The sequence below is a fragment of the Cupressus sempervirens genome, chromosome 5, assembly GCF_028749045.1.
Source record: "Cupressus sempervirens isolate cs-2001-9-10 chromosome 5, ASM2874904v1, whole genome shotgun sequence".
In the NCBI taxonomy this organism is placed as follows: domain Eukaryota; kingdom Viridiplantae; phylum Streptophyta; class Pinopsida; order Cupressales; family Cupressaceae; genus Cupressus; species Cupressus sempervirens.
The window spans coordinates 383,173,278-383,195,810 of NC_143122.1; the positions used below are offsets into that span (position 1 = coordinate 383,173,278).

The following is a 22,533-nucleotide window of genomic DNA, read 5'->3' on the forward strand; positions in this document are numbered from 1 at the left end:
TTGGAAAACCCATCAAATGGATGTAAAAATTGCTTTTCTAAATGGAAAAAGTGAGGAAGAAGTATTCTAAAGAGGGCTCTATATGGACCCAAACGGACTCCCCGAGCCTGGTATGAAAGGATTGACAAATACCTTTTAAGTCTTGGATTCAACAAGAATGTGGCTGATCCAAATCTTTACTTTAAAGTAACTAAAGGTGATATGCTAATTCTAATTATTTATGTTGATGACCTTTTGATTAGAGGAAGAACATCTTGTTAATTAGTGTAAGAAAGATTTGGCTTCTGAATTAGAAATGAAGGACTTATGAATTCTTCATTACTTTCTTGGTTTGAAAGTACGTCAGAAGTCTAGGAATATCTTTCTACATCAAAAGAAGTATACTATTGATATTTTAAAAAGATTTGGAATGTGGGACTATTGACCTATGTCCACACCTATGGAAACCAACTTACACAAGCTAAAGGAAGCAAGTGCTAAATCTAGACTAGTTGATCCCACTTTATACAAATAGATAATTGGGTCCCTAATGTATCTTGTAAATACTCGACCTGATATCTGCTATGTTGTGAATCCATTAAGTCAGTTCATATGTGAACCTCATGAGATTCATCTTGTTGCTTTGAAGCATATATTAAGTTATCTCCAAAGTACTATTGGGTATGAACTTAAATATGAGAATACCAGCTTTAAGTTAAATGGATATACTGATTCTTATTAGGCCAAAAGTGTAAAAGACTAGAAAAGCACATCAGAATGTTGTTTCAGCTTAGGATCATCTATGATCTCTTGGATCTGCAAAAAGAAAGCTTCAGTTGCTCAGAGTTCTACTGAGGCAAAGTATATTGCAGCAGCAATGGGAGCTAGAGAAGCAGTGTGGCTTCAAAAGTTGCTTTCTAACTTGTTTTGTGAGCCTATGAAACCTACCACTATTCACCGTGATAACCAAAATTGTATCAAGTTATCTATGAATCTAGTATTTCATGATAGATCCAAGCATATAGAAATTCTTTACCACTACGTAAGAGACATGGTGGAAAGAAGACTTATTCAGTTGGAATATATTAATACAGGTGATCAAACAGCTGACATTCTCACCAAGGCTTTTCCTAAAGTGAAGGTTGATCATTTGAGGAAGAAACTTGGCTTGGTTAAAATGCAAGTTTATGAGATTGAGTCTCAACTTTGTAAATCTATATTATTTTAATAAAGATGTTTAAAGTGTAAACTCTTTTGTCATATGTGTGACTCTATGACTCATGGGCCTACCCTATGTTCATTATTAAAAGGTGACAATCTTTTATAATGAAATGTTGATTTTAACAATATAAGATGACGACTTTATAATTATTAGATTACTATCATGATGAGTATCATCTGATTTGATGTTCATGGAAAAATCATGATAGTTAAAAAAAAAAGCATGTTGATGGATATCATGTGACTTGATATTTGTTGAAGATCAATATGTTCAAACTCATGGTGGATATTATGTGACTTAATATCTATAGTTATACCATGATCTTTTAATAGCATGAGACTTGATATCTGTGCACATACCATAACTAGAAAGAATATCATGAGACTTGATTTTCTTATATCTATCTAAAGGATATTACTTTTTCAAATAAGGAGAACTTATATATATGCACTTTGTTTTCCCTAGCTAAGAGGGAGTGTTAATGCATGTAGCTTTGGTCTGACATTACTGTGATCAGCATATACATATGTATATATGTACAATAGTATGATGCACATTCTATTATACATATATGCATACGTACGTGTTGTATGTGATCATTCATAGTTTGAAACTGATGACATATATTTTTTGAGATCATTAAGGCATGTTCAAAACTAATTCTGATTCCTTTGATATTTAGATCATTATTGATCTATCCTTATATCGAGCCACAAATTTTAATGATTGGTAATACGTTGTTATACATTAGTTAAGTCAATAGCAAATCGTGAATGATTAGTTACCTCCGAATAGGTGTGAGGATGAATGGTCATGTCTCCGATGTCTCCATTCGGAGACATGACCATTCATCCCCACACCCTTCCACTTGATATATATACCAATCTACCTAAGTAAACAAGGCATCAAAATGTATTAATGTAAGCACATCAAAGGATCGAAGGAAATTCTGAGTTCAATAATATGTTTTTATCTCTGTTATTACTGCACTAACTTCTATAGATTCTAGAAGTGAATCAGTTCATTGACATTAGTGTTCATACCTACAACAAAACTGTGCATCAGTCTGCAATCAAATTAAAATCTGGTAATAAACTTTACAAGTATCACCAATAGCATAGTAATATTACTAAAAAAGAATGCAATTAATCATGAACCAGCAATTTTCCTATGTCATTTTATCATGTCTGACAATACAGTGTTTAAACTTGTGATTTACTTTTCTGAACTCAATTCAGCAAAACAAGAGATAGTTGCTAGAGGTCTCATACCTTGAACCTTGGTACTGATCTCCCACACTAGAAAAATATCCACATATTGGAGAACCAAATCAGGATCTCCATACATTAGGAGACTTAAAATGAAGTTTCCTTAGATATTTACACATTTCCTAGACACATCTTATGAAAATCAGGAAACTTCTTATAGAAATTTCTCAAATTATCATGTAAATTACGCTTGGTTTTCTTGAAGTGCAGATATGTGATTACCAAAAGCTAAAAGAGCTTGAGTACACTGATAAAGTTGTAATTTATATTTTTCCATAAAATTCTATGTTTTTATCAGCAAAAATTATCTTATCAAATACAAACGGTAATGCTACAAAAGGAAACAATAATAATGCTTAAAATGTGTACATGCCTTAAAAAAATTATCAACCGAATGCAGATATTGCCACCCCTAAGGACCCCCATACCGTATTTTAAAAACTAATGGCATCCCCCTCGTTCTGGGAGGTAACTGAGCCCATGTTGCACTATCCCAATATTTACTCCTCTATGCATACAAAATTAACAACTCATAATCTTTATCTTGTCATAAGATATCTAGGTTCTTGGGATTTCATATTTGACATAAATGTGACAATTCAATGCTGCTTAAAATCTTGAGATCTCACATCTTTTATAGAATCTCAATTCAATTAGTTTGTAGGGAATTCTGTCTATTGATTGACTTCCACCTTATTGATGAAACATTTTGTAAGTTTTCGCCTTTTTCCAAGTCACATTGGGTATTTCCTCCATTTAGGATGTGTTAGATTGTTTTCACAAGCATATGACATGTTCTTGGAAAAATATTCATTAAGTTTCAAGAAATGCTACTCGAACCCACATTCATGAAGAAACTATTGAAATAGAGATTCCCTGTGCTTCTTGTTTACTAGTTAGATTATGATTAAAGAGGTCATGCTTCAGACCATTTACCAACCAATCTCCAGAAGTTTTACATCTTGTTCAGTTTTTTTTTTCCCTTTATCATAGCTTAAAACATCAGAATTTAGATGTCTCCTATGTAGAAAAAGTTAAAAACTACTACAAACATTCAAATGTTAGAAAGTACAAGAAATTTTTTTGTAAATGTTCAACTTTTCACCACTTATACAATGTAATTTTTCACATTTATAAATCAATATTTCCATGTACATTGCAACTGTAGAATTTGCCACATAAGCCCATTGTAAAAATTTATACTTGTGTCAAAAAAAAATTCTCTGTAGGCAAGAGCCTACAACACAACGTTAACTTGTGAGCCTCTCATGTGGGAAGTCTTGGGTTTGAGTCTACTCAACCTCAACACATAATAATAATTAATTTCAATAAATAATAATTAATCTAGGCATTGGCCCATTACCTATCAAAATAAAAATCCCCACATTGTTTTCCACTCAGTTGGTAATTGCAATGGTATGTGGGGAAAACATCAGAATAATTAATCTAATATGGAAGTGATACACTTCATTAAATGGAAATGTTGAGGGAAATGTCATGTTTGGAACATGGATATTATTTAGTATTTTTTATAAAATTTTACATTGATATTATTTAATATTTTTTATAAATTTTTACATGGATATTATTTAGGATTTTTTATAAATTTTACATGGAATATTAATGATGATATGTTGATTCTTAACTTTTTTGATTTTCTTGATTCATGTCTCAACTTTGTTCCATTCTGGATATAAGCACAAAAAGAAGCTCCCTTGTAATGCATGAAAGATATAAATGATTTCTAATGCAATGGTTCATTTACTCCTCCATCTCTCGTGTATTGCAATTATATCTTACTTACCTTGTTTCTAAGAAATTCTGGTTTTGTAGAGAGAGCATCAATCAGAGCACTTGAGTCCTACATGAGAAAAATCAAGTTGGATGAGTTGGAGTTTTATCAAGACATCCGAATTTATGAATTTGGTGCAAGCAACAAGAATTTATATATTAAGTAGTCTCTCACCACTGTCAATTGCATAACTAAAGCAAAAAATACATCATTCTATATCACAATGATCAGCACACAATTATAATCAGAAGTTGCAGTTCCTGTGTTGAATTTCATCTTAGAATTTTAGAGACATCTTGCTCAATGTTCACTTACATACAAAAATTTTAAAATTACAATGTCTAATATTTTTTAACAACTTTTGTAAGAGAGCACATGTCTAAAAGAATAGTTGTTCCAAAATCCCCAATTAGAATAATATGAACAAGAAAATGAATCCTAAAAGCGTGAGTTGTTGCAGTCATGATAAGAAATCGTTACATACAAGGTACATTGTAAATTTCCATAGGCAATCTGGGGCTCAAACCTGGGTCTTCTCAATCGCTCTGGACTGCTGTGGTACTGATCTACCAACCTATCGATGATTTATAGTCCACAGGGTGAATTGTTGTTTAATCATCCCCTCATAGGATACTTTGATAACAGAGACTGAGAATTGCAGTTCATTCAGGCTATTGAGGCATCTGGTTTTGTTATCTGATTATCCTTCATTCCTTCATCCTTTGATGACTGGGTTATTGGATTGCAAGAATCCTATGATTATTTTGCTCCATGTTTTATACCTGCATGACTTATACATAAGATCTTAGAGAAATATTAATATTGCTGGCCTCATTGCACTCGGGTTGTGTGGCAGGACTATCCTTTGAGTTTATTAAGAGTCACTATCTTGTGTTAAAGTGGGAATTACTTGTTGAGGTATCCTGTCCCAAAACATAAAGTTGTTAGTTTTCAAGGTGCAGGATGGTAATGGCTCATTCAGCAGTGGGTAAGGCAAGAAGAAAAGAGCAAGAATGTTCAAGGAGAGTAGATTGGTGATATGTGGTTTCATTGTGTAGGTAGAGTAGGAGGAAAACACCAAGACAGTTTGAGGCAAGCAGATTGGGATACATGGTTTCATTGTAATGACTACAGAAGATCAGCTACCTCGAAGGCTGGGCACAAACAAAGCCAAAATTAGAGTCAATGGGTATAAAAGGAAAGCAATGAGTTGTCTTACCTATTTTAGCTTGATGCTTGTTGAAAACAAAGTGGAAATCTTATCCCTTAATACTTCATCAAGAATTATAGAAACATGGCAGACATTTTTAAGAATTTTGTCATTGATCTCCTCTAGAGTCATTTTCTCTATCTATTTTAGAAGCAGTTTTCTTATTTTTTCTGTTATAAGTTCATTAGTGTGCTGTTAACTTCTAGGTATTTGCATTGACAATGGGAAATGAATCCTTATAGTTTTAACAAGAAGTCCTTCACATCTGATCTTCATTGAGGCAGCAATTTAGTTCTCCAAGGAGAGATGACAATTCTTCAAGACCTCTTGAATCTACCATAGTAAATGATCAAAAAGTTAATAATATTAAGGATTACCTAGAGCAAGAAAAAAGATCTTGTCAATATCAGTGGCATCTCTTGTATGAAAATCATTTGATGGCAGTGTCACCTGCTGAAAACACACTAATTGACTCTCCGATTGTATAGTTCTTATCCCATTTGGACTATATATTTAAGTAGATCAACCTCTTTTCCACTCAAAGGGATCCAAGTCACCATGGTTGTTGTGAAGTCAAATCATGGATGGGGAGAAACAGCATTTAAGAGTGAAGGAATGCCCCTGACAGGATTTATATCTCCATTTCTGAAGAAAGTAATTTATGCCAATTGTGTGTCATTTAGTCTTCAATTTTTTCCCTTCTACCTACACCTTGATCCATTAAAGATTGATTGAAAACCCATGAGGGATTACATTAATCAAGTGACTAAATTACAAGTTTCTAGTTCAGCCCAAATGTTATCTGTTCTTAGGCATTTAATGTTGGCATGGGGTTACGAAATCACTTCTTAGTTTTGAGGCACTTTACCATTCTAGGATTATTTCCACTCTTAGAAATTATATGATGAGAATCAATTGATTAACTTTGCATATACTCTTACGTTTCTTATATTTGAGTTAGTGTTTCTCTTTGCCACATCATCGGCATCACAGGTGAGCAAGCTAGGAGGTCAACAAGGGCAGTGAGCTGCAGTGCTGCTCATTGATTTGGACAAGCCAACAATGTTTTCATGAATTGAAATGATCTTCAGCAGTCTGGACAAAATAGAAATGTTTTTTTTTAATTTTCAATCTTGTGTGGCTCTCATGGAAAGCCTAATAGCACTGGTTCAATGCTCAGCATCCCTACACATGCATCTTTGTTGTTTACCGTACTGGGTAAAGAAATCAACGCACAGACAATAGATATGAATAGCAAAACTTCTTATTTTATTCGCATATGCCAAAAACATTACATTATGCTTCCATGATAAGATGAATACAATGCTTCCTGAAAGGGTTATAAATACTTTTCGAAGAACTTTCCCGAAGGGGTCCGTCGGCCACATACATGTTGCTACATAACAAAAACCTTTCCGAAGGGACCTGTCGACTGATACACAATTTCCTTTCCGAAGGGACCCGTTAGCTGATACACAATTTCTACCGACGACATCATCCCCCCCAAAAGAAAAGTCATCTCCTGATGACTATTACAAAATCTCCGAGACAAATCAACAACCAAAATACATTGACTGACTAACTGGTCTTCAACACTGTCACCTTAGCCAATCTGACATCTGACCCTGATAGCCACCTATGCCGCTTTCTGCCTTCCAATTCCGAGTACACTGAACCAAGTGTCGCTGTACTGCCTTCAACTGGATGATCAACTCCTCTCGAGATCTTCCTGCATCCACTAAGACAGCTTCATGGCCAACACCTACTCCAAGTTTAACACCCCTCTCAAAATGCTTGTTCCGTAGATCTTTCCACCTCTGACACACTATGCCTGCAGCAGCTCTAGGTTTCATCAACTGGTCACACTTCCCACGATTGATATCCGCAATGACTAGGGGTCCAAGGGGCAACGCCCCCGGCGGGGTCGAGGGGCAGTGCCCCTCGCCGCCAAAACAAAATTAGCACATGCAAAAGCCGTACGCCCAAACCATGAGATTCGTACACCAAGTCTTGCCTGAGAAATTTGTATAGAAATTGCAAGTTACAGGCCTTCCCAAATCCATACGCCGGAGAAAAAATGTGTAGGATAAATTGCAAACCCCTGGTAATGTTCCTACAATCCGTATAGGAACTATCAAATGCGTACGGTAGTAAGGGTACATGTTTCACACAATCCGCATTAAGCCATCCAAAAACCGCACCCCAATCTTTAGAATCTGTGATCTTGCAATCCAAATCCGTACACAGGATATGCTTGAAAAATCCATACAATCACCTCGCATTCCCAACTGCAACTTTCGTACGCTGCTTTCCTTAAAAAATCCGTACAGGAAAATGGCTTTTCTCAAAATCTGTACAGCACATGTAGGAATTCGTACCAATCCAAACCCCCAAAAAATCTGTACGGTCATTATGCTAAAAATCCGTACCATAACTTTTTGTTGAAAATCCGTACTGAGATACCGTACAGCAATTGTCATAAAGTCCGTACGGTGCATGGTTAAAATAGCTGAAAATCCGTACATTGATGGTGTTAAAATCCATATGGTGCTCCAATAAGCAGCCTTAAAAAACCGTACTCCAACTCCAAAAGCTTAAAAACGTACACCATCTTTAAATAAAAACCGTACGGTGAGCAGGTTGTAAATCCGTACTTAAAAATCTGTACAGTGTTTTTTTACATTTTTTTTTTTCACTTTTTTTTTCTTTTCACTTTTTTTTTTTTTTTTTTCTGAACAATTATGTACAATATTTACATATATACAGTACTTACAATCTTCTCTCAGTTGTTCGTCCACGAAGGTGCATTATCATGGTAGACATTCAACTTCGACCTCTTCATTGCGTCGGCAACTTCCTTTCCGTCTAGCATCCATAGTTTTATTGCTCTGTTATCACCCACTTCCCGAAGCTGATACAGTCCGACCCATTTCATTTGAAACTTGCCTGGGTTGATCTCGTTCCATCCGTCATACCTCAATGCCCACTATCCTGGTTGGAACTTGCTCAATTTTAAGTGTCTATCGTGCCATGGTTTGCACCTGTTCTGTGTCCCCTCTGTGGCCCCCTGTGCCTGCAATCGTCGCTCATCAAATTTATTTAAGGTACACGATCTCTCCATAATCCGGTTTTCCATATCGCCCAGTTTTTTCCCGAAGCTCCGTACCATGGACTCCATCAGCTACCCCTTCTGTCTGTCAATAACACATTCACACTATACTGCTACAACTTTTATTGAACCCTTCCGCTTTGTTTCCTGTGCAGACCGTATGATGTGTCCTCCTTGCTACTAACACCTTTCTGCTATATCTGTAGTTCAACGTAATACTGTCTTCGTGCGCGGTCGTACAGTGGAATCTTTCCTTCTAGGTTCGTACTGTATGTTCCTTCCTTCAGCTTCAGTCATACTTGCATTTCCTTCTTCCGCTTCTCTGTGTTGCTTCGAACATTCATTTCCTCCTTCAGCTTCTCCATGTTCCTTCGGACATTCATTTCCTCCGTCGGCTTCTCTTTGTTCCTTCGAACATTCATTTCCTTCTTCGGCTTCTCTGTGTTCTTTCGGACATTCATTTCCTTCTTTGGCTTCTTTGTGTTCCTTCGGACATTCATTTCCTTCTTTTTTACCTTCATCGATCCTTAACATATTACAACTCGGAAAGAGTTCGTAGTCCTCTATCTGCCGGTGGTAAAGACCGTTCATTGAATCCAGATCATCGTCTATCAATCCTCCTTCCAACCACAGGACTCCCTCCTGATCTGGTTCCATATTGTGCCTCCTTTCATCCTCTTCTTCAAAATCTGACAATAGAGCTTCTTCCCCGACCATTTCAGTGTGTAGATCGATGACATACCTCTGCCCTTTGCTTTCAAGTGATAAAGTATTTTTCTTCCAATCGTGCTTCGCCTTAGCTTGTATCAGCCACCCCCGGCCCAGAATGGCATCATATCCTCTTCGCTTCAGTGGGATCACGACAAAGTCCAACAGGAACGGTTGTGTTCCAATCGTCACTGGTTGCGCTGTGAGTACTCCCAATGGCTTGATTCCATGTTGATCGGCTGTTAACAACTGGAAGGTAGGTGGCCACAATGTCGACTGTCCCAACTTTTTCCAGGTATCCTCTAGCAGCACATTGACACCAGACCCTCCGTCCATGATCGTGTACGTTAGCACAGTTCCAAGAATGCCCATTTCAACAACCGCTGGATAGCGTCCGAATGAAAGAGCTAACAGCATCAAATCTTCTGCACTTGCGCCACTTTCCTTCTCCTTTTTGTCCGCTGTACTTGCTCCACTTTCCTGCTTCCTTCCATGTTCTTCTGGTAGTTGAGCAACGGGAACGATGTTTGTGAGTATCGATCGGAGCTGAGGCATAGTGAGCAACAGATCATTTATCCTGACGGGTATCTCGGCTTGCAATATTTGCTATACAATATTCTGTTCTGCGCAGTTTTGTACAGAGGTACTCGACGTGTCCTTCAGGTGTGCCATTTCTATCTGCGTTGCTCTTTGGATCTCTGCCCGTGCTTTCTCCAGTCTCTTCTTTTCCTCCGTAGGATCGGGGTATAGCTTTGCTTGCTTCCGAGTGATTGCCAGAACTTCTTCCTCGTCCATCCCGACGATAATCAAGTTTACTCCGGACTTCGGGCACTTAGCATCGTCATGATCGCCCGGTCCACACCATCGACATAGCAACTTCGGTGTGTTCGCCATTGTGCACTCTCGAGCAAAGTGACCCCACAGATTGCATGCACGGCATTGAACAACTGGCCGACCATTCGCATCATACTGAATTCGACTCCTTCCGCCATTATTGTTGTTGCCGCTATTGTTGTTATTTTGCCCTCTGCTATTATTCCTGTACCCACTCGAAGTGGCACCATCAATGTTTGCATTTCCGTTCCCTCCTGATGTGGAAGCTTCTTGTGTCAGGAACACTTGCTGCGGTGTTCTTGTTTTCAAATTGAAAGGGCATTCCTTTACCGAGTGTCCCATAATCTAGCAAATCTCACAAAATTGATCTTTCAGCCCGGATCCCTTCATATGGCCTTCTTTCTTGCACTCCGTGCACCATAGGTCATTGCCCTTAGTCTCCTTGTTCATGTTCTTGAACTCCATCATTCGAATCATGTCCTTCTAGAGGGCACGGACCTTCTTGTTGCTTACCTCGTCATCGCTGCTATCTTCCCCTAAAGATGCATCGTCATCTGAATCGGACGAGCTGTTCTTCTTCTTCTTCTTTGTCTTCTGGTCACTTTCGAGGTTCATTGCCCAATTGTACGCTTCAATGTATGTCGATGGTGGCACGATCTTCATCTTTTTCCGCAGCTTCGGGTGAAGGCCTTCAATGAACCATCTTTTCTAGAGCCCATCTGCTGGCTTATTCTCCATTTTACTGATTAAGTCCTTCAACCTCCTAGCGAAGACCCGTACTGTTTCATTCTTCTTTTTCTTGGTATTGAATATCTCCACTACAATTTCATTATCGTCGCGCGGAAGTTGAAATTCTGCGATGAACTCCTTCTTAATGTTATCCCAACTGTTTAACTTTTGTGGATCAGTATCAGTAAACCAATCAATCGCAACACCCCATAGGGTAGCGGGAAATTGTCGGATCCATTCATTTGTATCTGTTATGCCATTTGCCCTACAGATCGTTTCACATGTTTTACAATGTCGAATGGGATAAGCTGCTTCATCACCATCAAATTTAAGCAACTTTTCTTTCGGACCTGCCATTATCACTGTATGTTGAGGGTTTTGTTGTGTGCCTGCGCTGTTTTGCACTCGCGCGCTGTTTTGAGCACCTGTGCTGTTCTGAGCTCCCGCGCTGTTTTGAACACCCGCGTTGTTCTGCACACCTGCACTGTTATGGACACCCACGCTGTTTTGGACACCCGCGCTATTCTGCACACCCACGCTGTTTCCAACACCTACCCTATTCTGGACACCCGCGCTATTTCAGACACCCGCATTGTTATGCACACCCGCGTTGTTTCCAACACCCATGCTGTTCTAGACACCCGTGCTATTTCTAACACCCGCGTTGTTTTCGACTTCCGTGCTATTTGGTAAAGAAGAGATTTCGTCAACCGAAGTTGTTCGTTCCGGAAGTATATCTCGAACGAAGAGGTCACTCCACGCTCGTGCTCCTTCAGCACTCCGAGCCGTGCGAGTCGATCTCCTTCTGTCAAGATTCTCTTCCCGTGGCGTATGCAAGTTCAGGAAATCGTCCCTCGCTTCTTCCACCAAATCAAGCCGTTGTCGAGTCTCCTTCAACAATCCTTCCGCACTCTTGTTTCCGTCAGCAATCTTCTGAAATCTCCTTCGACGCTCTGTTTGCTGAGCCAGAATTAAATTTTCCTGCGCAACGCGTATGTCACCTTTTTCCTTCAGCTTAGTCTTATCTTTGTTCAACTGATTCAGCATTTAATTCATATCCGCCTACCTACGTACCAGGTCCATCGGGCAATGGCGCCAAATGTTTACCGTACTGGGTAAAGAAATCAACGCACAAACAATAGATATGAATAGCAGAACTTCTTATTTTATTCGCATATGCCAAAGATATTACATTATGCTTCCATGATAAGATGAATGCAATGCTTTCCGAAGGGGTTATAAATACTTTCCAAAGAACTTTCCCGAAGGGGTCCGTCGGCCACATACAACATGTCGCTAAATAACAAAAACCTTTCCGAAAGGACCCGTCAGCTGATACACAATTTCCTTTACGAAGGGACCCATCAACTGATACACAATTTCCTTTCCAAAGGGAACCGTCGGCTGATACACAATTTCCTTTCCGAAGGGACCCGTCGGCTAATACACAATTTCTACCGACAACATTTGCTTCTCTGACAATGCCCACAATGGATGTGTGGTTTTGGATTGACTATAATATAAGTTTGGAACATGAATGTATTTAAATGTGCTAGAATCTGTGGAGGGTTGAGGATGGGTGCAACAAGGTGGCATAGTATTTAGTCTTGTACTTGATGTAATAGTTGACTAAACCCTTTGATGCACATTTATTGAACATTCTATATAAGTTTTTGGACATTGTTCTTATGTTGCAATGCACATTTTTCTCTTATTAATTACTTGCAGGAGAACCTTTCTCAATGATCTGTCCTGACTCCCAACTCAAAATCATTACTAATCCATTTTTTTTCCGTTGCTCTCTGTGATCGCTTCATTGACCAGTCGATCTGCTGATTTGTTTGTAGATCTTCTCTGATAGTTTATGGAAATGTGTTCACGCTCTTTGAGATGGTTGACAATCTGTCATATTATCAGTTCTACTTTCCAATTTCAGATGATTTCATTGTTTGGGAAGCTCGTATTGACTAAACTGAATTAGATTGAAGTCACCTGTTTGTAGCCTGGTGATCTGCACTGATTTGGCTAATTTCATACCCATTTTTAAAGCACAAAGCTCGGCCATTTAGCTAGCTAAAACATATATTAATAATTGTTTACATTAGTTATATTGTTCCTTCGACAAATTAGTATTTGTGTTATCCCACTTTAGTTGATTGAATTAATTTTGAATAGTTGCTGATGGTTGGAATTCCTTGGCAAACATTGGTAAGTTAATATATTTGTTATGTAGCTAAAGAAAAGGGACCATGTCATTGGAAAATCATTCCCTCTGCCATTTTCATCGAAGAGTGTTGAAATATTGAATGAATTAAAAAAGACTGTTATATCTTCTGAATTAACAACTCATTTGAATCAATCATGCATGTATATACCAGTTTACTGTGCTTTAGTAAATTAGTAACTGTATGTCCACAGAACAAGTGAACAGCCATATTGTTTGCTTGTTTTAAGTTGCCAATTAACCAACTTGATAATTTTACCAGGCCATGTAGGCCGAGGTATCGTTTGGAAGCCCCACCAAATTCAGTTTCATCCAAACAATCAGTTAGGGTCCTATGGGATTTGGGAAGTAAAAAAGATTGAGACTGAAGGGTATCGCCGAGCTCAAGCTATTGCTAAATCCTCAAGATTGGGAGAAAGAAATTTCTCTTCAGTCTCTAATGATGCTATAGAGTTCCCCATTTCTTTCATCATATTGAACTGAAGTTTATATGGGTCGTTATGCATTTTAACCATGTTCCAAAGTCTACAAATCATGGATAGTTCTTGAGAGCTAAGACTCACAATTGATGACAAGATTATAGATGATTGCCAAATGGAGATACTCATATTAAAATGCTAATTGTGGGAAGAAGGTAAGAAAAATCAATTTCATTTTGATGTTCAAGATTTAAGTCTAAGGATGATATAATTTTTAGAGTATCAGGCTATACTCATATTTACTACCCTTGGATATGTGGAGAATTAATAAGAAATGTGCAGCAATTTAATTTCAAAGGGACTTTTGGGCACTTTGAATTTATGGTTCTTCCCTTTCCCTTAATAGAACACTTCACTTCTTTTCAATCACTTATGCATCATGATAACACGTATGGTCAAAATAATCGTTGTAGAAATAAAATATGGTTCAACAAAAAAGTTAAGTGTTAACATTTTACAACAATATTAATGTTTATCAAATAAATTGACCTAGAAAATCATGTTTTGAACAATCATATCAAAAAGTGTAGGTATTGAACTTTATTGAGGTTCAACATTAACTTTGGAGAAAACAAACATTCCTAATATTTTATCATCAATATTTCGATGTACAGTATCTCATAGAAAGAAAGGAAATACTTTTGTTACATAAGAATGTTCTGTTGTGTTTTTAACAATTACATTGAAAAGCAGATGTGATAGTCATTAAGAAAGACTTAAAAAATGAAATAACGATGGAAGCTTACACATACACCACATGTCAATTGCTCTGTTATTTACAAAAGTTTTCTACACATTAACAAACTAGTTAAAATTTACAATCCTCACCTTTACCCAAAGAGCAGAACAATCGAAATTCGTAAGAAGCCACTTGTGACAATTCATATTAAAAGAATCTGCTGCATCAACGCCATCAAGATAGTGTTGGTATTCAGGACAAATACAGGCACTACCAGCATATGCAGCATCAACATGGAACCACATGCCATTATCCTGTTGCACAAATAAACCAAGAATAATACTTAATTTGGATACCTAAGACCCTGTATATATAAAATTGATCATTTGTTGTTTACAAAGGAGACAAGAAATGAAATTAAGTAAAAAGAACCCAATTTAAACAATAAAAAAATAATAGTAAAAGTAAAGATATGTGCCATTTCCAACTACGAGTAATAAGGAGACATTTAACCTGTTAATTAAATTCTTGTAGACTAACGGGGTGGTGAAAGTGAGATAACTTAATAATTTAATTTACGTTCCTCCAAAATGTAGCATTATAAAGGTTTGTTTTCCTAAAATAAGGACAAAAAGTGTTATTAAGATTGAAGTCCAAAAGCAATGTTATTTACAAGACTTTCTCGACCCTTCCTTAAAAAAAAAGTTTTTGAGGGAAAAAGGAGAACAAAATAATAGTTCCCTCTAGTGCCTATATAAGGAGGAGTTAAGCATTGAAGAGGATTACCAATTTCAAATTATTTGTTAAGATTATAGCTACAGTCAGATTGATTAAATCTTAAGATACTATATATATATATATATATATATATATAATATTATAATATACTACATATATATAATATTATAAATATATATTATACTATATTATATATAAAATATATTATATATAATATTGTGATTTATATTGTTAATATATATTAACTAATAATGATTAATCATAGAGACATGTCTCATGATGATACAGAGATGTACTTTGGTTCCTAGTGCTTATCATCAGTTATGGGACAGTTTGATGCCTCAAGATGAGAGTTGTGATGGGCATGACATGGTGATAGGTTCTGCAGTTGACAGCTTGATAATATGTGACTTAGAGCAGGAGTTTGGGAGTGATGCTTCAGTGGGTGTTGTTATTTATTCTACTCCTTTGGCTATGACATCTCCTGACTTAGCTAGTGATCAGTCACAGTGGGTTGTATCACTTGTTCATGTAGTGCATGGGAGTTATGGTTATGAGATAGTGGCCGGTGATTTGCAGAGTTGTGTTGACTGCAGGAGTTGTACAGTGTGTGGATTCTCCATACTTGGTACAGTTTCATTCGAGAGCATTCACCATTGTTGCAGAGTTGGATTGTACATTCCGTATAGACCAGTGGGATGCGTTGATGGTATTTATTGTGTTGGTAGTTTGATTTGTCCACTTTACTTGGGTTCTGATGTTCTAAGAGTTTGTGTCTCATGGGTTTTTGACTGTGGTAGTGGTGATTTTGGAGTTTGGTTGAGCTATAATTGTCAGTTTGATTACGGATTCCTCTTGGTCATATTGCAGGGGATATTGCAGGAGCCTGTGTTAATTGGTAGTAGTATAGTTCATGACTACATTTGGGATCTAGGTAGATTGATTGGTTTATTGTTCAGCCATTGCTTGAAGACAAGCAATGTTTGGGAGGGGAGGACTTGTCATGTCCCCTTTTCAAATAATTAAAAAATAATAATCTTTGCTAAGGCAGGCAGGCCCAAGAAAGTGAAGTTTCAGAAAAAGGGGGTTAATCTTTGGAAACCGTTGGACTAATAAATGAAAATTATTATTAAAATATGTTTCATTAACCTCTCTTGGACGTGAGTTACAGTTATGCCCTCTTTTAAGGGGTTTGGAGGCATTTTGGGAGGATTCCAGAACTTGATTTTTGCTCATTCTTTGTTATTCTTCAGAGGCTGCCAAACCTGTAGAGAAGGAGACCCAAGCACGGGAGTTTGCAGGTTTCCAGGGAGACCCAAGAACGGGAGTTTGCAGGTTTCCAAGAAGGCTAAGGACGGGAGTTTGAAGCCATTCCATGTACATGCTCATACAGAGTTTGCCTTTGTGCTGAACAGTGCAGATTTGTAGGTTTTCGGGTGTGTTTTTTGTATGAGTTTGGTGTTTACAGTTGAGTATTTCATATCAGTTTGGGTTGCTGCTGTATTTCAGATTTTAAGGTGTTAAAATAGAGCTGAATATATGTATTGGGATGTGATTAAACTTCTGAGATAGATTATTAGTGTTTTTGTGGTGTTTCCGGGCATTTTTGTGTTAATTTCGGGAGCCCGATGAGCATACTTTTTGTCCTACATTTGTGAACTGTTGTGTAAAGGCTATACGGATCTGGAAATGTCATTTTGTAGGTTGTTATGCTGCTGAAATTTCTGTAAAAATGTCCATTTTCAGATTTATTAATAATTTGTGAAGTTGTGAAGCTTTTGGCACTATTTTCAGCATACCCGATTTGGGGTTTCTTGAGAAATTTGGTGGATCTTTGTGATATTAGTTGTTTGATCTTAAAGATCTGATTAGAGGTTGGAAATATAATACAAAATCAGAAAAGGGACATTTCAGATAACCCTAAATGTAAGGAGCGAGAAGACATTATTTTGGGCAGTACCTCTGCCACATTATCAAGTACTCCTAAATATCCCTTCAAAAGTCAGTAAATTCTTCATGGACTATTAACAGTGGGGCAACCCTCAATTTCACTAATGAAGATTTGTACACTAGAAAAGGCCTCAAGATGGAGGAATTTGAAGAATTTCACATAATGATTGTTGATGGATTAACTCTAACTTACATGAAGAAACATTTTGAACTAAGCATCTTTTGAGAAACCACAAAGTAAATAATGAATTCTAGGTTGTTGGCAGAGAAGATAACAATATAGTTTTGGGAGTCCAATGTTTACATTTCCCTTGAGAAATTCACACAGAAACTTTAGAAAATAGAACTGAATTTTTTTGCCGAAGTGAAAAAGAAAGTTCTCCATGGGATGTCAAACTAATCACCTAGAATTGTTTGTACAAAAAGGATGGGAAAGATATTGTTGGCTAAAAAAATTGTAAGTCGCTTTCTAAAACTTACAAAATTGTGACTTTAATGAGATTTCTCTCTCCTCTCAGCAATAGGGGAGGCCCCCTTCTTACCATAGGTGGCTCCAATAGAAACTTAACTAAAAATTACAAAAAGGGCGATTCTCTTAATCAATACCTCTTTTCTTCAAGAATGACTTGCATGCAACTATGGCTTCAAACTTAACATAAAGATTCTATTGCTACAATAATACCAGTTGCTTTTGGGTTGATGTAAGAACAACACCAAAGACAGAAATTTACTTATATATTTTTGTGAAACAAATATAGGTACCCAAAGTCTCTTGGGCTTGTCTCGAATGACGACTCAATCAAAATAACCAATAAGGCACAAAGTCCCTTACTGGATACTCTCAAATTTAGTAAAAACACTCACAACTGAAGTCTAGGGTCTTCAACTCTAAGTAATTACACCCACTACTAACCATAAATTTTTGTCCTCCTACAAAACAAAGCCTTCAAAACTTCAAATTGACTCCAAAAGTATAATGCCCCTTCCTCAAACAATGTCTCATAATAAATCATTATTATTATATTAAATATACAAATGATCAAGTTAAATAAATAAATAAACAAATATATATAACATATTATTAATGATATAATGTGATGGTTCCAACCTCCTCTGGTAAACGAATCAATCAGATAATGGTGTGTATGCCCTACAAGGGGATGTCGTACGGATGGTGTACGGTGTAGGTATGAGAAAATGACACACAGGAGTCCGTACAAAGGTTACAGAGATCGTATGGTAAGTATCACTAAGCCGTACAATAGGAATTGGATGGCCCGAACAATGAAATTAACTAGGCCGTACGGTGAGGGATTGCTATGCCATATGGAGGAGATTTGCTAGGCCATACATGAGAGAGGAGCAGTTGTATGGTGGAATTAGATGCCATACGGGAACAAGGAGACAGGTCAAAGTACTATGCCGACTGTACAAGGAAGTAAGCAGCCGTACGGTGATGTTCGAAGACCGTATGGATGAATTGGAGGCCGTACAATAGTAAGTCGTACAGTGGCAAGAAGGGCAGAAGCCGTACAATGATTTGGAAGGATGGAGGACATATGGTCAAGGTATGAGCAATACAGAAATGTCAAGAAGCCACATAGATAGGTATCAAAATCGAAACAGAATACGCTCTTGTTCATACACAAACACAATAGATCCTGATAAAAAAAAAACCACACAATAATAGAGATTTGAATGTGAGTGATAATTGCCAAAAGATGGTGCTCGGATTTGCCAAATCCGAGCGAAGAGATACATGCAACAAGGGAATAGGGTGAGGGTTGGATCCCACCGAAACCGCATGAGCCAAATAGGGAAGATCTTTCACTTCCGAAATGACGAACAATCCCGAACTCCAACAGGAATTTGCAGTACAGAGAAAATATAATCCAAAGCATACCTACAGACTTCCTACAAGCCGTGCTTAAATACCTGTCAGGAAAACCCTTCCGAGGGTGATGCAATCTTCAAAAACAAAATAAAAATGGGTCCGAGATAAATTAAATCAATCGGCCTGTTACAAAGTTTAATTTATTATTTATTTTATAATGAGAACATTATAGTCCTCCCGTCCCAAAGTTTGCTTGTCCTCAAGCAAATGCAATGCCGGATGCTAGAGAACGTGCTCGCCTTCCCACGTTGCTTCATCCAATGGTAGGTGTCGCCGGCATACCAAGTATTCCTTTACAGTGAGGTTCTGTAGGGTCTTTTCACGTACTTTGAAGATCTCGGCCGGTTCCAAAATGAGCTTTCCTTCTTCATTGAGTGGCGGAAGGTCGGTAGCAACTGTGACATTTTGTCCTATGGCTTTCTTCAGACAGGAAACATGGAAGACATTATGAATGCAGCTTCCCTCCACGAGTTCCAGTTCATATGCTACTTCACCAATACAAAACCATGCGATAGGGGACATAAAATCATAGCTTCAATTTTTCCTTTCCTGTTCCCTTTAATGAAGATTGTCGGTATGGCTGGAGCCAAAGATAGACCAGATCCCCCACTTCGAAACTCCTCCCTATTCAGTGTCTGTCGGCGTACATCTTCTGTTGATTTTGTGCGCGCTATAGGTTTTCTTTCAAGCACCTCAATATGTCTTGTCCCTCCTGAAGCTAGTCCCTCGCCCTTGGTGCGCGGCTATCACCCAGAATTGTGTCAATGAAAGAGAGGGGTCTGTACCCGTACAGATCTTTCAATGGTGCCATCTCGATAGACATGTGATACATGGTATTGTAGCAATATTCCCCCAGATGGATCCATTTTACCCATGCTCGTTGTTGTGCCGAGACATAGTTTTGAAGGTAGCCCTTGAGCCATTTGTTCACAATCTCGGTTGGACTATCCGTCTGCGGGTGGTAACTCATGTTTGGTGATAATTTTGTCCCTACCATCCGAAAAAAATTGTCCAAAATATACTGACAAATCGTCCATTGAGATCACTAACAATGTTTCGAGGTAATCCGTGTAGACAAAAAACTTCTCTAAAAAACAGATCGGCAACTTGTGCAGCCTGAAGCTCCAAGGGGATGGCGAAGAAATGTGCATACTTTATCAATCTGTCAACCACCACGAAGATACAATCCTTTCCGTTCACCTTGGGAAGACCTGTTATGAAGTCCATTGATATATTTTTCCACTTATATTTGGGAATTGGCAAAGGTTGTAGCAACCTAGCAGGAAGAGTATGTTCGGACTTGTTCTATTGGCAGACCGTACATTCTCTTACATACTACAACATGTCCCCTTTAAGTCCTTTCCATGAAAACCTCTTCCAAAGACTTCTGTAAGTTTTGAGGAAACCTAGGTGTCCAGCCAGAGGTGAGTCGTGTACTTCCTTCAAAATCTTCTGCTTCAATTTGGATTTTGGTACTAGGTATATCCAGTCTTTATAGTAGATGATGTCATGCACCACTCTGTACTGATCATCATGGGTGTGACCATCCATTATTTCATAGGCAAATGTATTTTTGGAATATTCCACTAACAAATGTGCCTTCCAGTCGGTTGAAATCTGGTCTAATGAGCAGATGGTGGGTTTTCTGGACAAGGCATCTGCAACTATATTATTCTTCCCTTTCACATATTCAATGTCAAAATCAAAAGATTGAACTTTGCTTACCCATTTTTGTTGTCGTTCATTCAAGTCCCGTTGCTCCAAAAAATATCTCAAACTGTTGTGATCCGTACGGACGACAAACTTGGCACCTGCCAAATACTGCTGGAACTTGTTTAGGGCATGTACAATGGCCAACATTTCTTTGTCATAGATGGAATATAGGCGTTCTGCAGGTATAAATTTCCTGCTCTCATAGGCAATGGGTTGTCTATCTCGCATCAGTACCGCTCCAATGCCTTCCCCAGACACGTCGCACTCCAAAATGAATGGTCGAGTGAAGTCAGGTAATGCCAACACGGGACAAGTGCTCATGGCCTCTTTCAGCTTATCAAAGGTGAGTTGTGCCTTTTCGTTCCACTGGAATGACCCCTTTGTCAAATCTATTAAAGGTGCGCTGAGTTGAGAGAATCCTTTAACGAACCTCCTGTAGTAACTGCACAGTCCGAAGAATCCTCGCAAATCCGTGAGTGATTTTGGGGGAGGCCAGTCAAGGATAGCTTGAATCTTCTCCTGATGCACTTGAACTCCATATTTACTGACAACATGCCCCAAGTATAGTATTTCTGTCATACCAAATTCACATTTGGACTGCTTGGCGAACAGGGATCGTTCCTCCATGATACTTAGAACTTCATCCAGATGCTTCAAGTGCTCCTCCCATGTCCTGCTATAAATAAGATCATCAAAGAATACCAATAAATACTTATGCAATTGCTTGTTGAAGATGTGGTTCATGCATGATTGAAATGTAGCAAGTGCATTGGTCAATCTAAATGGCATTACCAGAAACTCATAATGTTCGTAGTGACAATGGAAAGCCATTTTTTCCACATCTTCTTCCCTCATGCGGATCTAATGGTATCCGGAACAGTGATCTATTTTTGAAAAATAGACTGCGCCATGCAGTTCATCCAACAACTCATCTATCTTTGGAAATCTATCTTTGGAATGGGATATCTATTCTTTATTGTTTTTTTGTTCAACGCGCGGTAGTCCACACACATGCGCATCGTCCCGTCCTTTTTGACCAACACCACAGATGATGCGAATGGGTTAGAACTAGGACAGATCCATCCTTTCTCTAGTAATTCTTGAATCGTCCTTTCGATCTCATCTTTAAATTTCTTGGGGTGGCGGTACAGTGTGGTTATGACTGGCTTTGCTCCTGATTCCAACTCGATAGTGTGTTCAAACCCCCAATGTGGTGGTATGCCAAGAGGAATATCCATGAAAACTTTATCGTGTCCACTTAGAATATCCTAAAGCTCATCATCTTGTGGAGGTGTTTGACGCCCCTTTATGGGTTCCGAAGAGATAAAACAATCCGCAACCCACGCCACTTCATCGTGTCGAAAGATTACCTCCATCCAATGCGCAGAAACTTCCTTTGGACCCTCATTTGCCATTCCTCGGAGGACAACCTTCTTTCCGTCAACCACAAAAGTGAAGTCCATCCATTTGAAACTCTGAGTGTATTTGTCAAGCATCTCCATCCACTGTATGCCAAGAATAACTTCCATGTCGGTCAGGTCCACTATGAAGAAGTCCTCAATCACCATGTGATTCGCCATAGTGATACTCAACTGAGGAACAAGGTGCATGCAGGGCAAGAAAGTCCCTCCGGCTACCTTGACCTGAAAACCTGTCTGCGCCTCCGTAGGGAGACTTCTTCATTTTATCAAGGATGAGTTTATGAAATTTAGAGTAGCTCCGCTATCCAACATCACCGTAACACTTTGTCCTTGAAGGGTACCCCGTACACGAAAAGCCGTGCACCTCGGGCTACCGGCCAAGGCAATGGTTCCTCTGCGTTGTAACAGAGTGGCAATTCTCTTTGTACGATTCGAACTGATGTTGGTGTCATTGTGGGGTGAGTTATCTTTAGTCGGCATTTCTTCATATTCGTGTTCGTCCTCATCATCAGATACGAACTCAATGTAGTGGATCTTCCCTTTCCCGAGGCATCGGTGGCCAAGCTCCCAAGGTCCCTTGCAAT

General features: G+C 38.3%; 1 pseudogene across 1 annotated transcript in view; it reads right to left on the bottom strand.

Annotated features, from left to right (window-relative positions):
- LOC149556373 (tryptophan decarboxylase 2-like) overlaps nt 1-22,533 on the bottom strand; it is a 377,028-nt pseudogene that overhangs the window by 293,987 nt on the left and 60,508 nt on the right. The window contains exons 7-8 of the transcript XR_016364544.1: nt 14,383-14,547; nt 4,274-4,330 (exon numbers count right to left, since the gene is read on the bottom strand). The product of XR_016364544.1 is annotated as a tryptophan decarboxylase 2-like (transcript). The remainder of the gene's footprint in view (nt 1-4,273; nt 4,331-14,382; nt 14,548-22,533) is intronic.